The sequence below is a fragment of the Macaca fascicularis genome, chromosome 17, assembly GCF_037993035.2.
Source record: "Macaca fascicularis isolate 582-1 chromosome 17, T2T-MFA8v1.1".
NCBI lineage: Eukaryota > Metazoa > Chordata > Mammalia > Primates > Cercopithecidae > Macaca > Macaca fascicularis.
In genome coordinates this window covers 853,277-867,105 of record NC_088391.1, presented here as the reverse complement: position 1 = coordinate 867,105, position 13,829 = coordinate 853,277, and the positions used below count along the sequence as shown (strand labels likewise).

Sequence of the window (13,829 nt, the reverse complement as noted above, 5' to 3'; positions counted from 1 at the left end):
TAGAGGAGCAGCCATCTGTGATATGTCTCTTTTTACCAGCAGTGATATTAGCACGGCACAGAAGGGGCAAGCTGCTTTCCACTCAGCTATGAAAGGGCAAGAGCCACAAGAGACAATCCAGACTGAAGAAAAAGAACCATGAGAAAGTTCCATGTTAAAGCCAGGATGCAGGGATGTCCTCTCCCCCATCACACGAGCAGACAGAAGGGAGCTGGGGGTGGCTGAAGGAGGTCCTGGTTGACTCTGAGGCTGGAAAGCTCTCTCTGAAATCTGCTCTAAAGAAGGGAAGCTGGCCGGGCGCTGTGGCTCACGCCTATAATCCCAGCTCTTTCGGACGCCGAGGTGGGCAGATCACTTCAGGTCAGGAGTTTGAGACCAGCCTGGCCAACATAGTGAAACCCTGTCTCTACTAAAAATACGGCCGGGCGCGGTGGCTCAAGCCTGTAATCCCAGCACTTTGGGAGGCCGAGACGGGCGGATCACAAGGTCAGGAGATCGAGACCATCCTGGCTAATTTGGTGAAACCCCGTCTCTACTAAAAAAATACAAAAAACTAGCCGGGTGTGGTGGAGGCGCCTGTAGTCCCAGCTACTCGGGAGGCTGAGGCAGGAGAATGGCGTGAACCTGGGAGGCGGAGCTTGCAGTGACTGAGATCCGGCCACTGCACTCTAGCCTGGGCGACAGAGCGAGACTCTGTCTCAAAAAAAAAAAATACAAAAATTAGCCAGGTGTGGCGGCACACCCCTGTAGTCCAGCTACTCGGGAGGCTGAGGCAGGCGCATCCCTTGAACCCAAGAGGCGGAGTTTGCAGTGAGCTGAGATTGCGCCACTGCACTCCAGTCTGGGTGACAGACGGAGACTCTGTCAAAGAAACAAACAAACAAATAAATAGAATGGAAGCCGCTGAAAGCCAGGAGGAACAGTAAGGCTCTTGGGGGTGGAGGAGGCAGGGGCAATCCACTTATTTAACATATATTTTTTAACAAATGTTCACCGAGAGAACACACTCTTGTAAACAGCGTCCAGATCAAGAAGTGTATCATCACAACCCCACAAGCCCTGGCCCCCACAGACCAAGGGGAACACTCGAGGGGAGACACCTTCGTGACATCTAACACCAAGGATTAGTCTGACCAGTTTTTGAACCGTATACCCAAGGAATTATGCAATCTCTACTCTGCAGTTCAGCACATTTCGTTCAACACATATTCATACACGTGGTGTATAGCAGAAGCCTGTCAGTTGTCACTGCTGAGTAATATCCCCTTGTACAAATACACCATAACTTATGCATCCATTCTACCTAATGGACGTTTAGGGTGCTCCTGGTCTGGGCTATTATAAATGGCGCCGCTGCCACTCAGGCTGCCATGGCTCCAGGCCCAGAGCTGTGAGGAGCTGCAGCATGGGTGCCCAGCTCAAGGCCTTGCTTCCACCGCCGTGCCAAATACTTTCCAGTAAAAATACTTGCTGAAGAGTGACTGGCAGAGCCCCTGAAGAGACTGTAAAAAGGCACCCCCTCCCCAAGAAGTTTTTTGTTACTATATTATTGTACAGTACCAACAATTTTCCCTGGGGAGCTTTCCGGAGCCTGGTGGGCAGAGGCCCTGGCCCACGCATAGACACGCCTTGATACCACAGCCACATGAGGGGGGCGGGAAAAGGCTGAGTCAAATGGGGGGCGGGAACAGGACCCCTGAGGCATAGGAGAGAAAGAAACAGTCTTAGTACAAGGGTGATCATGTGTGCGCTCTAGAAGATGTGTGACACATATGCTGTGTCAGGGAGGTGAGTCTCTACTATCACCCAGGTCTTCTGTGAGTGGCTAAAAGTCTCCAAGTAGATTGCACACGCCCTCATATAAATCTGTATACATGTGACATGAGACAAGCCCTCTTATATGTAGGGCCCTTGAGCAGTGCACCACCTGAACACCCACACAAGGTGTTCCTGTTACTTGGTCCTGAGGATGCAGAAAGACTGATTCGCCTCTGACTTTAAGGAGCTCATAGCTCAAGATGAGAAGGCAGGAGAAAATCAATTATATAAATACGCTATACCATGTGTCATAATGGAAGTTTGCCCAAAGAATTATGGGGATCTGAAACAGAGAGTAGTTACAGGACAGAGAAAAGTGGGTGCATTTGGCCGGGTGCGGTGGCTCACGCCTGTAATCCCAGCACTTTGGGAGGCCGAGGTGGGCAGATCACGAGGTCAGGAGATCGAGACCATCCTGGCTAACACGGTGAAACCCTGTCTCTACTAAAAATACAAAAAATTAGCGGGGCTTGGTGGTGGGTGCCTGTAGCCCCAGCTACTTGGGAGGCTGAGGCAGGAGAATAGTGTGAACCTGGGAGGCGGAGCTTGCAGTGAGCCAAGATTGCGCCACTGCACTCCAGCCTGGGTGACAGAGCGAGACTCCTTCTCAAATAAAAAAAAAAAAAAAAAAGAAAGAAAAGTGGGTGCATTCAATAGCACTAAGAGGTAGAACTCACAGGAGTAAGTGATGCTCACTGGAAAGGACTGATATGAAAGACGAGCCCAAGTTGCTGGTTTGAAAACTGGGGCCAGTGGTGGTGCCATTCTCTGAGCCAGGAAACCTCACCTGTCTGGACAATGCGGCCCACCAGGAGAGCAGCATCAGTGGTGGAGGAGGAGGGCAGTGACCAAAGGTGAAAAAGCACAGGGCAGGCTGGGTTCAGTGGCTCACACATGTAATCCTAGCACTTTGGGAGGCCAAGGCGGGAGGACTGCTTGAGCCAAGGAACTGGAGACCAACCTGGGCAACACAGGGAGATGGCGTTTCTAAAAGTAATTAAATAATTAGCCGGTGTAGAGGCACACCTATGGTCCCAGCTCCTCAGGAGGTTGAGATGGGAGAATCACTTAAACCCAGGAGGTAGAGGCTGCAATGAGTCAAGGTCGCACTATTGCACTCCAGCCTGGGAGTCAGAGTGAGACCCTGTTTAAAAAGCATAGGGTGGGGAAGCTCACTAAGAACTGGGTGTGCAGTGTTAAAGAAGTGGCTGGAGGTGGGAGGCCCAGGTCCTTCCCCAGCTCTGGCACTGATGGTGTGGTCTGAGCCTGTCACTTAACCTTGCTGAGTTTCAAGCTCCAGCACGGTACCAAGGGTCTAACACCCGCTACTGTCTACCTGACAGGCTTGCCCTGAGGATCACAGTGTGCTGTGCGTGACAGCAGGCTCAATCTGTAATGCATGACACGCTGATCAATTATCACCATTACTAATTAAGGATTTATGATAAGTTAGACAAAAAAGGTTTAATAAGGCCAGGAGCTAAGAGCACGGAAAAATTACCAAACTGAACACAGAAACAGGTATTCCATGCTTGCTCCAAGTGACTCCTTTTTATATATATATATATATATATATTTTTTTTTTTTTTTTTTTTTTTGAGACGGAGTCTTGCTCTGTGGCCCAGGCTGGAGTGCAGTGGCCGGATCTCAGCTCACTGCAAGCTCCGCCTCCCGGGTTTACGCCATTCTCCTGCCTCAGCCTCCTGAGTAGCTGGGACTACAGGCGCCCGCCACCTTGCCCGGCTAGTTTTTTGTATTTTTTAGTAGAGATGGGGTTTCACCGTGTTAGCCAGGATGGTCTCGATCTCCTGACCTCGTGATCCGCCCGTCTCGGCCTCCCAAAGTGCTGGGATTACAGGCTTGAGCCACCGCGCCCGGCCTCCTTTTTATATTTTAATTTATTTTTTTGAGAGAGTCTCACTCTGTCGCCTAGACTGGAGTGCAGTGGCTCAATCTCAGCTCATTGCAACCTCCACCTCCCAGGTTCAAGCGATTCTTGTGCCTCAGCCATCTGAGTAACTGAGATTAGAGGCGTGCACCACCACACCCGGTTAATGTTTGTATTTTTAGCAGAGACGAGGTTTCACCCTGTTGCCCAGGCTGGTCTCGAACTCCTAATCTCAAGTGATCCACCTGGTTCAGCCTCCCAAAGTGCTGGGATAACAGGCGCAGGCTACCGCGCCCAGCCAAGTGACTCCTCTTTAAATCAGTGTTTGAGAATGATGCTTAGAAAGTTAAAGGAGCAGGGGAAGAGGAAAATAAGGCAAGAATATAGAACATAGAATGTAGATCAGGGGGTGATAACTCTTCCTTTTAAGACAAAAATTATCAGTCATTGTCTTAATGAAGGACTGAGAGAGAGAGAGAGTGTGTGTGTCTGTCTGTCTACATACTGGAAAAATAGAGACAGTGTTAAACTGAACATTTTTTAATTTAATGAGTTGCTTGTACTTAAGAAAATAAAATTACATGAAAATTAATGTGAAGCAGTAAATAGAGGTCAGTTCAATAATGTCTGCGTTGGCTAAAAAAAAAAAAAAAAGAAAGTTAAAGTAGCTTTCTTTTAACTGTAAAGATAGAAAAGCACAGAGAAGAAAAGCTTAAGTCATTCCTCTCCGAAATGTGCCTGCAGCCAGGCGCCAGGTTGCTCAGTTCTGAGTAGCGTCTGAGCCTCAAGATGCTGACCGCAGCTCAAACGCCAGGTCTGGGTTGACTCTGTGATCCTGTGCATGTCAAACGCACCAACGCATCCTGTCCTCCCCACCTTGCAAAACCTTTCTCTCAACTAGAAAACTCTAACCCTGGGCCAGGCACGATGGCTCATGCCTGTAATCCCAGCACTTTGGGAGGCTGAGGCGGGCAGATCACAAGGTCAGGAGATGGAGACAATCCTGGCCAACATGGTGAAACCCCGTCTCTACTAAATATACAAAAATTAGCTGGGCGTGGTAGCACACGACTGTAGTCCCAGCTACTCAGGAGGCTGAGTCAGGAGAATTGCTTGAACCCAGGAGGCGGAGAATGCAGTGAGCCGAGATCATGCCACTGCACTCCAGTCTGGCAACAGAGTGAGACTCTGCCTCCAAAAAAAAAAAAGCAAAGCAAAGCAAAGCAAAGCCCAACCCAACCCCACCTGCCTGGCTCACTCCTACTCCTAGAACCTCAGCCTAGGACCCTCCCGCAGAAGGACCTTCCTGACCTCCCCAATCTAAGGGCCCACACATGTTCACTCCCAGCCCTTCCCACAGCACCATCACTGGCTGGTGTCTTCCTCTTGAAGAAACTGATAGCACCATGAGGGCAGGAGCATCCTGTTTGGTTTACCCCCATCTACTCCTGGGCATGTGCACACAGGCCCATGCAACATCTGTTGAAAGACACAGGCAGTCACTTCGCACCGAGTCTGCATCCTCAGTTCCACAATGAGGACAAAGCCTGCCAGTGTCACCCCAAAGGTCTAAGGTGATGAGGAGAACGAAGCCTCAATCAACAGCAGTGCCTTCTCTGAAGTTTAACATGCAGGTCTAAATGAAATGTGCCCGAGGGAGCTTCATAGAACAAAAGTCGCAGGACTATGGTATATTATTCAGCTATAAAAAGGAAGGAAATCCTGTCATATGCAACAATAAAGATGAACTTCAAGAACATTTTGCTAAGTGAAATATGCCAAACACAAAAAGGAAATATTGTATGATTCCAGTTATGTGAGTTACCTCCAGTATGCAAATTCATAGAGACAGAAAGAAGAGAGATTACCAGAAGCAAGGTGAACAGGGAATTTTTATTTAAGGGGTACAGTTTTTGTTTGGGATGATGAAAAAGTCTTATATATAGACAGTGGTGATGTTTGCAGTAATGATGCATTTAATGCCACTTAACTAAACTGTATACTTATGAATGGTTAAAAGGATAAATAGTATGTATATTTTTCCTCAATTTTAAAAATGGGGAAAAAAGTCTCCTAACTACTCCTGTTTAGCAAACTCGTTTGAACAACAGCTCCCTTTTTAAACATAGCTACATGGCTGGGCATAGTGGCTCACGCCTATAATCCTAGCACTTTGGGACCCAGAGACAGGCAGATCACTTGAGGTCAGGAGTTCAAGACCAGCCTGCCCAACATGGCAAAATCCCCCTCTACTAAAAATGCAAAACTTAGCTGGAAATCGCTCGAACCGCGGAGGTGGGGGTTGCAGTGAGCCAAGGTCATTCCACTGCACTCCAGCCTGGGCAACAGAGCGGGTCTCCATCTCAAAAACAAACAAACAAATAAATAAATAAACATAGCTACACAATGAGAAGACTGGACCTAGGGACTGGGTAGGACATAGCAGGGCAAAGTCTCCACACGAAGTCCAAACCCCAGGGCAGCTGCACCTCCCCACCCCACTGGCCCTCCACCACACAGACACTGACTCACAGCAGAGCTGCGCTCCTAGAGGCACTTGGGGTGTTAAGCATCTGTGGGTGCCCCAAACATTCAAATAATAAAATCAACCAGGGTGGTCAAGTCTGGACACTTCTATGTCGATGTCTATTTATACCTGAGCTAAGAAATACTAAGTGGCTGTGTCCTTAAACAGAAGCCAGATCAGGAGTCCTGGTTTTTCTTTCCTTTTCCATTCCCCCCTCAACATCTGCTTATGAAAAATTTCAATCATACAAAAAGGTTGAGAGGATTATTCAGTGACATCCCTAAACCTACCACCTGGTTTTGTTTGGTACGGAGGTAGGGGGAGGGCCCCACACCCTGTTCTGATTTTTTCTCCATCTCCCACCACAGTGAGGCACTAGTCCAGGAATACCACAGGGGCTGTCCTTGTCTTCGTGAACACGCAAAATAGTACCTACGGATAAACTGTGTTCTTGCCTCAGTACTTTAGAAACGATGAAAAAAGAATGAAAGTATTTTTTTCAGCTTGAGACTGTGTATTTTAAGCTTTAGTTTGAAGACAGTTGATTTCATGACCAAATTATGAACTTTTGAAAGAATTTTCATGAGAATACTCATCAGTCAAGACTGCAGCTGGAAATGAACAACTCTGACATACTACTATACCATTTTAATGAGACTTCACATATGGGAAATTTTTCTTTCACCAAGAGTTTTATAAATATGATCCTCATGGATGTGGACTTTAAAAAATGGGGATATCAAGCAAAGTAAATCTAACTTTGGAAATTTCTTTGGCATCACCAATTGATTTAAACATACTTTAAATAAGAAACCACAAACACGAATTTTAAAACTGTTAACAACTCACAAAACAAAAACACCTCATTCTCTAAATCCAAAGCTGAGACAACTACTAAATCCCATGCTTAATATAGGTGACCTGTGTAAACAATGTGAGAGCAAAATTTTAAGCATGCCTTTAATTTGGTCCTTCCAAACTCAATTCCAACCCGCAATCCAATCCTGGAAAACGCTATCAGATGTTCAAGAATTTTTATTCTAATTTATCCTAGTGCTTCACAAACCCACACTGGCTGCCAAACACACATCAAGCACCAACCAAGGAACCAACCAAACCAACGCCTCATGGGACCGGCACTAATGACACACGTTGGCATTTTCTGAAGCAGGATTTCTTGGACCTAAAATTCCAGCTATTATTTAAATCATATCCCTACTATAATTAACTAGCAAAGCTGAAACTAAATCAGGCAGATGGGCCAGGCCTCCAGCCAGATGCTAAATGTCAGAATCATAAACCACTATGTGGATGTACCACTCCAGCACTGTCCAGGCCAGGAAGCCACAGGCCAAGGGCTACCTCTCATAATGAGGGTCTTTGAAGAAGGCAGTGATTGCATTCCTTTGGGGATCTAGGAAAACACACTTTAGAAGAATTCCCACTCTCCAATAGCAGCGTCATCACAAGGCCTCAGAGGGTTTGGCATTGCCATATGTGCCCTGAGCATTGTGCTGGACACTATGAGGTCTCACCCAGGTAGAATAGGGTCTATTTTTTTTGGAGGGGCAGTGGGGGCAGGGTCTTACTCTGGTTGCCCAGGCTGGAGTGCAGTGACAAGATCTGAGGGGAAGTTTTACCATGAGATGGGGTTTTGCCATGTTGCCCAAGCTCATCTAGAATTCCTGGACTCAAGCGATCCACCTGGCTCGGCCTCCCAAAGTGCTGGAATTACGGGCATGAGCCACCATGCCCAGCCAGGGTCTCACTTCTACATAAGCTTACAGTCTAGGGGAAAAAGACACCATCACATTCTCTATTAGACAGCTTTGTACATGATATTTTTATGATATTCATTATGCAAATACAAATGGCATAAAAAAACTGAGCTATATAAGTCTGTACTGAAGCTATCTCAACGGAGTGACCAAGTTGCAGATACATTATTAGTTCTTTGCAGCATTCCTAATAGCAAGCGACCCAACAGGATGGGCCATCTTACATTCAAGTTCATAGCCCAGCAGGGGTTCTCAATCATTAAGAAAGCCTTGCCTCCTCTGTCCCCCTCCAAGTTTTGGATATGCTCCAGCAGGGAGTTAGAACACCCCTCCCATTTGAAAATCACGGCTATGGACTTAAGTAATAAATACTGTGACTGCCCAAAGAATCCCTGCCTACTTCCATGGAGGGGCACAATTCTTCAGGAAGGGGTTGAGATTCTTTGGAGAAGGTATCTTACAGAAAGGGATATTTCACCAAAATCAGAAAGGCTGAAGGGCTAGGATGTGATGGAGAAAGTGTGAAGCTATTCTTGGAGATGGAACTTCCCATGAAAAGGTTCAAATGTGGGAGAGAAAGATGAACACAAGAGCCAAAAAATGTTGGGGAGGGGGCAGGTGTCGTGCCGGTACATTTAATGAGAAAATAGGAGTGAGACTCCCGAGGAAGAATGGAGTTAACTAGTAATGAACCATGTTGGCCTTTAGCATTCCTGCTCAAGATAACTGCCTAGAGGCAGCCAGGCTCACTATTCCAGAGGCCCACTCCTTTCAAAATCCAGCTTACATTCTTAAGATCCTTACCATCCTAACTGATCAAGGGTCTCTAGGATCTAAACTACGCCACAAGATTCTAACAATCACTGTTAATAAGAAATACAAACCATGGCTACAAAATACGGGATTTTTTCATTTTCCTCCCAGAAAAATTCCCATGTATGTCACATATTGTCACACAAACAAAAAGGATTTGTGAATTAACTTAAAACACTTGCCACAATTAACTTGACATGGTCTAGATGATAACTAACAAAGTCTTCCCAGGGTGAATGGCAAACATTAAACAATGCCAAATTTCCATTCTAATTTTAACATCATAACCAATGTCTTTATTTCCAATATTACCTTGCTTTCTTCATACTTTCAAAATATAACTAATAACCACATAACATCAGCCTTAAAAATACTGAGCGAGGCCGGGCACGGTGGCTCAAGCCTGTAATCCCAGCACTTTGGGAGGCCGAGACGGGCGGATCACGAGGTCAGGAGATCGAGACCAGCCTGGCTAACACGGTGAAACCCCGTCTCTACTAAAAATACAAAAAACTAGCCGGGCGAGGTGGCGGGCGCCTGTAGTCCCAGCTATTTGGGAGGCTGAGGCAGGAGAATGGCGTAAACCTGGGAGGCAGAGCTTGTAGTGAGCTGAGATCCGGCCACTGCACTCCAGCCTGGGTGACAGAGCGAGACTCTGTCTCAAAAAAAAAAAAAAAAAAAAAAATACTGAGCGAACAGCTGACTAACAGTGAAACGAATAGCCCAAGCAGGGCTGCCCTCACACTGGGGCCATCACAGGGCACTCTGCGTAATAAAGCCCATTACAGAGAGCAGCAGTGACCTAGTGTACAATGGGAACAATGCCCCGGACTTGTGTAATTTGAAGGCCAATTCCTTCTAGAGGAATTACTAAGCAATAGACTTTTTAAAAGAAGATTCAGAGAATGTTTAGAGCTAGAGGTCAGTCACTTCAATCAAGCCTTACCCGTCTTTCTGTTCATCAGAATATTTCGGTACTTTTTAGAACAGAGTTAGTCAAGACAGAGTCAATGCATTTGAATTTATCTTCTGTATTTCTTCACGCCGTTTTTAAAAAGTCAGTAAGAAATACTGTTTAGAAGTTTCACATGATTTTAAAAAAATATAAAAGCAGCTTTTCAAAACTGGTGTTGGTATGGTTTTTCAAATACAAAGAACACCTCTCCCCTAAACCCAGCTTCCCAAAATCCTTCCTCTGTTTATGGTCAATTTATCAGCTTCAACTCCCATCCTACCCCGCCCCTCGGTGGAGTTTAGGAGCCCAGGGCTGGCTATTTACAACACAGCATTTAAAATAACAAGGAATCTTATTGTAAAAGCATTCCCCTCCCACCAAAAGAAAGCGCCTCCCACCAACCCTGTGATTTGCTAAGGAACATGTACGGCTCCAATTTACAGTATGTAAACTATTTCAAACTCGATGAAGAAGCCAGAAGAATCCCTTCCAGTTCTATAATTCATTGATTCTAGTAATTCACCTTGGTAATTTTGCAAGACAGGATAGCCTCTGCTCAGATACCTTAAACTGCCTGCCTGGGATTTGGAAAGTTATTAAATGCTCACCAACTTATTTTCAAAGGAATGCCGGTATATTCATTATTCTATTATTATTATTACATTCAGTGCCTTCTATACCTGCATGAGACAAAATTTTGTAAGACACTGAATAACACATCTTGCTAATTACAATTAAATAGACGTCATAAACAGTTTATACATTCTCATTTTGGAATTTTTTTTCTGTTACTACCTTATTACAACGGTTATTTCAGAAAAAAAAAACTTAAAACATACAAAGCAGCTTACCAAAAATATACAAGATTTAGTACAAATTTCCCAATAATCAGCCATGAGTTACTTTTTCCATGATTAAGGGAAGGCCCCTCATCTTCTAAGTTAAAATTTTAAGCAGAACAGTTGTGTAAGATCACACACATTTTGTGATTTCGCATTCAAATTTCAGTATATTTGTTATTAAAATATGGGCAAACTTTCCTCTAAAAGTGTACATATTTGTGGAATACTTTGTGAAAAGAGCTGTTCAGCTATTAATCTGAATTATTTACCGGCCAAACGTATACTCTTATGGCTTAGTAGTTAAGGTGAAATAATTTTTTTAATGCTATTACATTAAAAACACTCTTGGCCGGGCGCGGTGGCTCTCGCCTATAATCCCAGCATTTTGAGAGGTCGGCGGATCACGAGGTCAGGAGATCGAGACCATCCTGGCTCACACGGTGAAACCCCGACTCTACTAAAAATACAAAAAACTAGCCGGGCGAGGTGGCGGCGCCTGTGGTCCCAGCTCCTCGGGAGGCTGAGGCAGGAGAATGGCGGGAACCCGGGAGGCGGAGCTTGCAGTGAGCTGAGATCGCACCACTATACTCCAGCCTGGGCGACAGAGCGAGACTCCGTCTCAAAAACAAAAACAAAAAACAACAACAACAAAACACTCATATCCATCCTAGAGAAGCGTGAAAATGTGAAAGTTCTTGTTCAAAATTCTTGTCAGGTGGGGCGCGGGTGGCTCACGCCTGTAATCCCAACACTCTGGGAGAACGAGGCAGGTGGATCACCTGAGGTCAGGAGTTCGAGGGCCAGCCTGGCCAACACGGCGAAACACGTCTCTACTAAAAGTACAAAATTATCTGGGCTGGCGGCGGCGCCTGTAGTCCCAGCTACTTGGGAGGCTGAGGCAGGAGAATCGCTTGAACCTGGGAGACGAAGGTTGCAGTGAGCTGAGATCGCGCCACTGCCCTCCAGCCTGGGAGGCAGAGCGAGATCCTGTCTCAAAACAACAACAACAAAATTTTTGTCAACAAAATCTGAAAGTTAAGTTCTTTCATAGTTATCCTCGCAAAATAGCATTTCTCATCCAAAGGCCTCAGAACAGCCGCCAGCCGCCGAGCTCACTGGGGACCCTGCTACCGGCTGCTTGGCGCCCCGGTCGGGTGGGTTTTACCTTCTTCAGGGTCCATTCCTCGCCTCGCCCCCCGCTCCCACCCCTGGGGACACTGGAAACTCGGACTTTACAAACGGGTTTGCTCCAGGCCGCACTCCATGCCCGAGGGAAAGCTCCCCAGAACTTCTGGAGTTGGGCAGCGATGGCAAGATGTGAACGATGTCAGAATCCCCATCTCCGGAGTCCGGCTGCGAGCTAAGCGCAGGTGAGCTTGCATCAGAGGAGAAAGCCAAGCCCCCGACACGTCGCTAAACTAGGGCACGGGAATGGCGTGTTATGCAACGGCCGCCGCTCGCGTGGCCACGAAAGCGCTCCCGCGGCTCGGGCCGCGTCCCGCCAAGACCGTGAGCAAACTCGCAGAGTCGGCGCGGCAGCCGGCCGGGAGACGCCGAGCAGGGCCTGGCCGCCCGCGGCCGGGACGAACGGCGCCCCCAAGGTCCGGAGGTCTCCGAGGGGCTGACTGGCCCGCGGGCTGGCGGCGCGGCCGCGAGGAACGGGGTTGGGAACGTGTGGCCGGGGCTGAGGCGGCGCAGCCACGGGGGCTGAGGGGCGGCGCGGCCTCGGCTGCCGCACGGCCGTGGGTCTGTCGGCTCGCGGGACGACGGGGCGGCCGGCGGGGGCGAACGGGGCGGGCTCCGAACGACTGATTGGCCCGTGGGACGATGGCGCGGCCGAGAGGACGGCCCCGGCTCCGTGGGACCGCTGCGCGGCCGGACGCGGGGGTCCCGAGGCTGTCAAGGGCGCCCGGCCCGGCGTCTAGTGGAAAGCCGAGCCCCCGGGGACAGCGGAAGCAGAGGCGCGCCCGGCGCTACGGCCTTTCGGATCTGGGACACCGCCCCCGGCCCGCACCGCCCCTGCCCCGCCGTGATCCCGGCCGCCCCCGCCGCCGCACAACAAAGCGGCGCAGCCCCGCTGCCCCCGCCCGACGCCGGCCTCCAACTTCCCCGGCTCCTCCGGAACCGGCTCCGCGGGCTCCGCACGGCCTGGACGACGCGCCGCCGGGCGGGGGCGGCTCCGGGCGGGCGCGGACCGTGGGGGCAGGGCGCAGGGCTCCGTCCGGACAAACTTCCTCGGCCGCCCCGCCGGGCGCCCTTCCCGGAGCCTCGGCCCCGTGGTGGGTGCGCGGAGCCGCAGGGCTCGACCGCCTCGCGGAAACTCTCGCCACCCTCCCGGCGGCCGCCCCGACCCCAGCCCCCAGCCCCCTCACCTCCAGGGGCGCGGTCTACACCCTCGGGGGCGTCCTGGCCCGCGGCTCCCGGGCCTCGCGCGCCGGGAGACCGGGCACTGGTGGCTGGAGCTGCTGCTGGCCCCGCAGGGACGGGGGAGCCCCGGGCGGCGGCGGTGGCGTGGACGGCGACTGCTCCATCTTCCCGGGGCGCTCACGCCGCGGTTCCAAAGCGCAGACCCAAGTGGGACATTCGCTACATTGTTGGCATTCCACGGGCGTCACGTGACCCCGCCTCCCGCGTCACTCTCGGCCGCATACCAGCCCGGGCGGGGCGCCTGCGGCCCCTGCTCCTCCGCGGCCGCTCCGCCCAGCCCCGCCCGGCCGCGCTTCCTGCCTCCGGCCTCGACCGCCACCTGCCCGCGGCCTCCCTGCTGGCCTGCGGTAGCTCGCCGGGGCCTCTCGGACCTATTTGACTCTCTGCTAGCCGCCCCCAAACTTGAGTATTTGCCCTCTCGACTGCACTTGTATTAAAAGTTGGTAACTGTTGTTAAAGTCACTATTCTTAAGTATCTCATACCAGTCTTGGTGGGGGGAAAAAAAAGCAGGCCTGAAGGATCCACCAAGTTACCAACTAGGGGCGGGACAGTAAAAATAGGGGCAGGAAAGGACAGACGGCTATTGGGACAGTGGAATCAAACAATTAAGAACGTCTGCCAGGAGCGGTGGCTCGCGCCTGTAATCCCAGCACTTGGAGAGGTTTAGGCGGGCGGATCACCTGAGGTCGGGAGTTCGAGACCAGCCTGACCAACATGGAGAAACCCCGTCTCTACTAAAAATACAAAATTAGCCAGGCGTGGTGGCGCATGCCTATAATC

General features: G+C 49.6%; 1 protein-coding gene across 5 annotated transcripts in view; it reads right to left on the bottom strand.

The window, feature by feature from the left end:
- Positions 1 to 13,234, bottom strand: part of LATS2 (large tumor suppressor kinase 2) — a 96,830-nt gene extending 83,596 nt beyond the window's left edge. For all 5 annotated transcript variants that reach the window (XM_065533047.1, XM_074021625.1, XM_045377417.2 and 2 more), the window contains exon 1: positions 12,994 to 13,234. The gene's annotated coding sequence lies outside the window, so the exon portion shown is untranslated. The remainder of the gene's footprint in view (positions 1 to 12,993) is intronic.
- Positions 13,235 to 13,829: the final 595 nt, after the last annotated feature.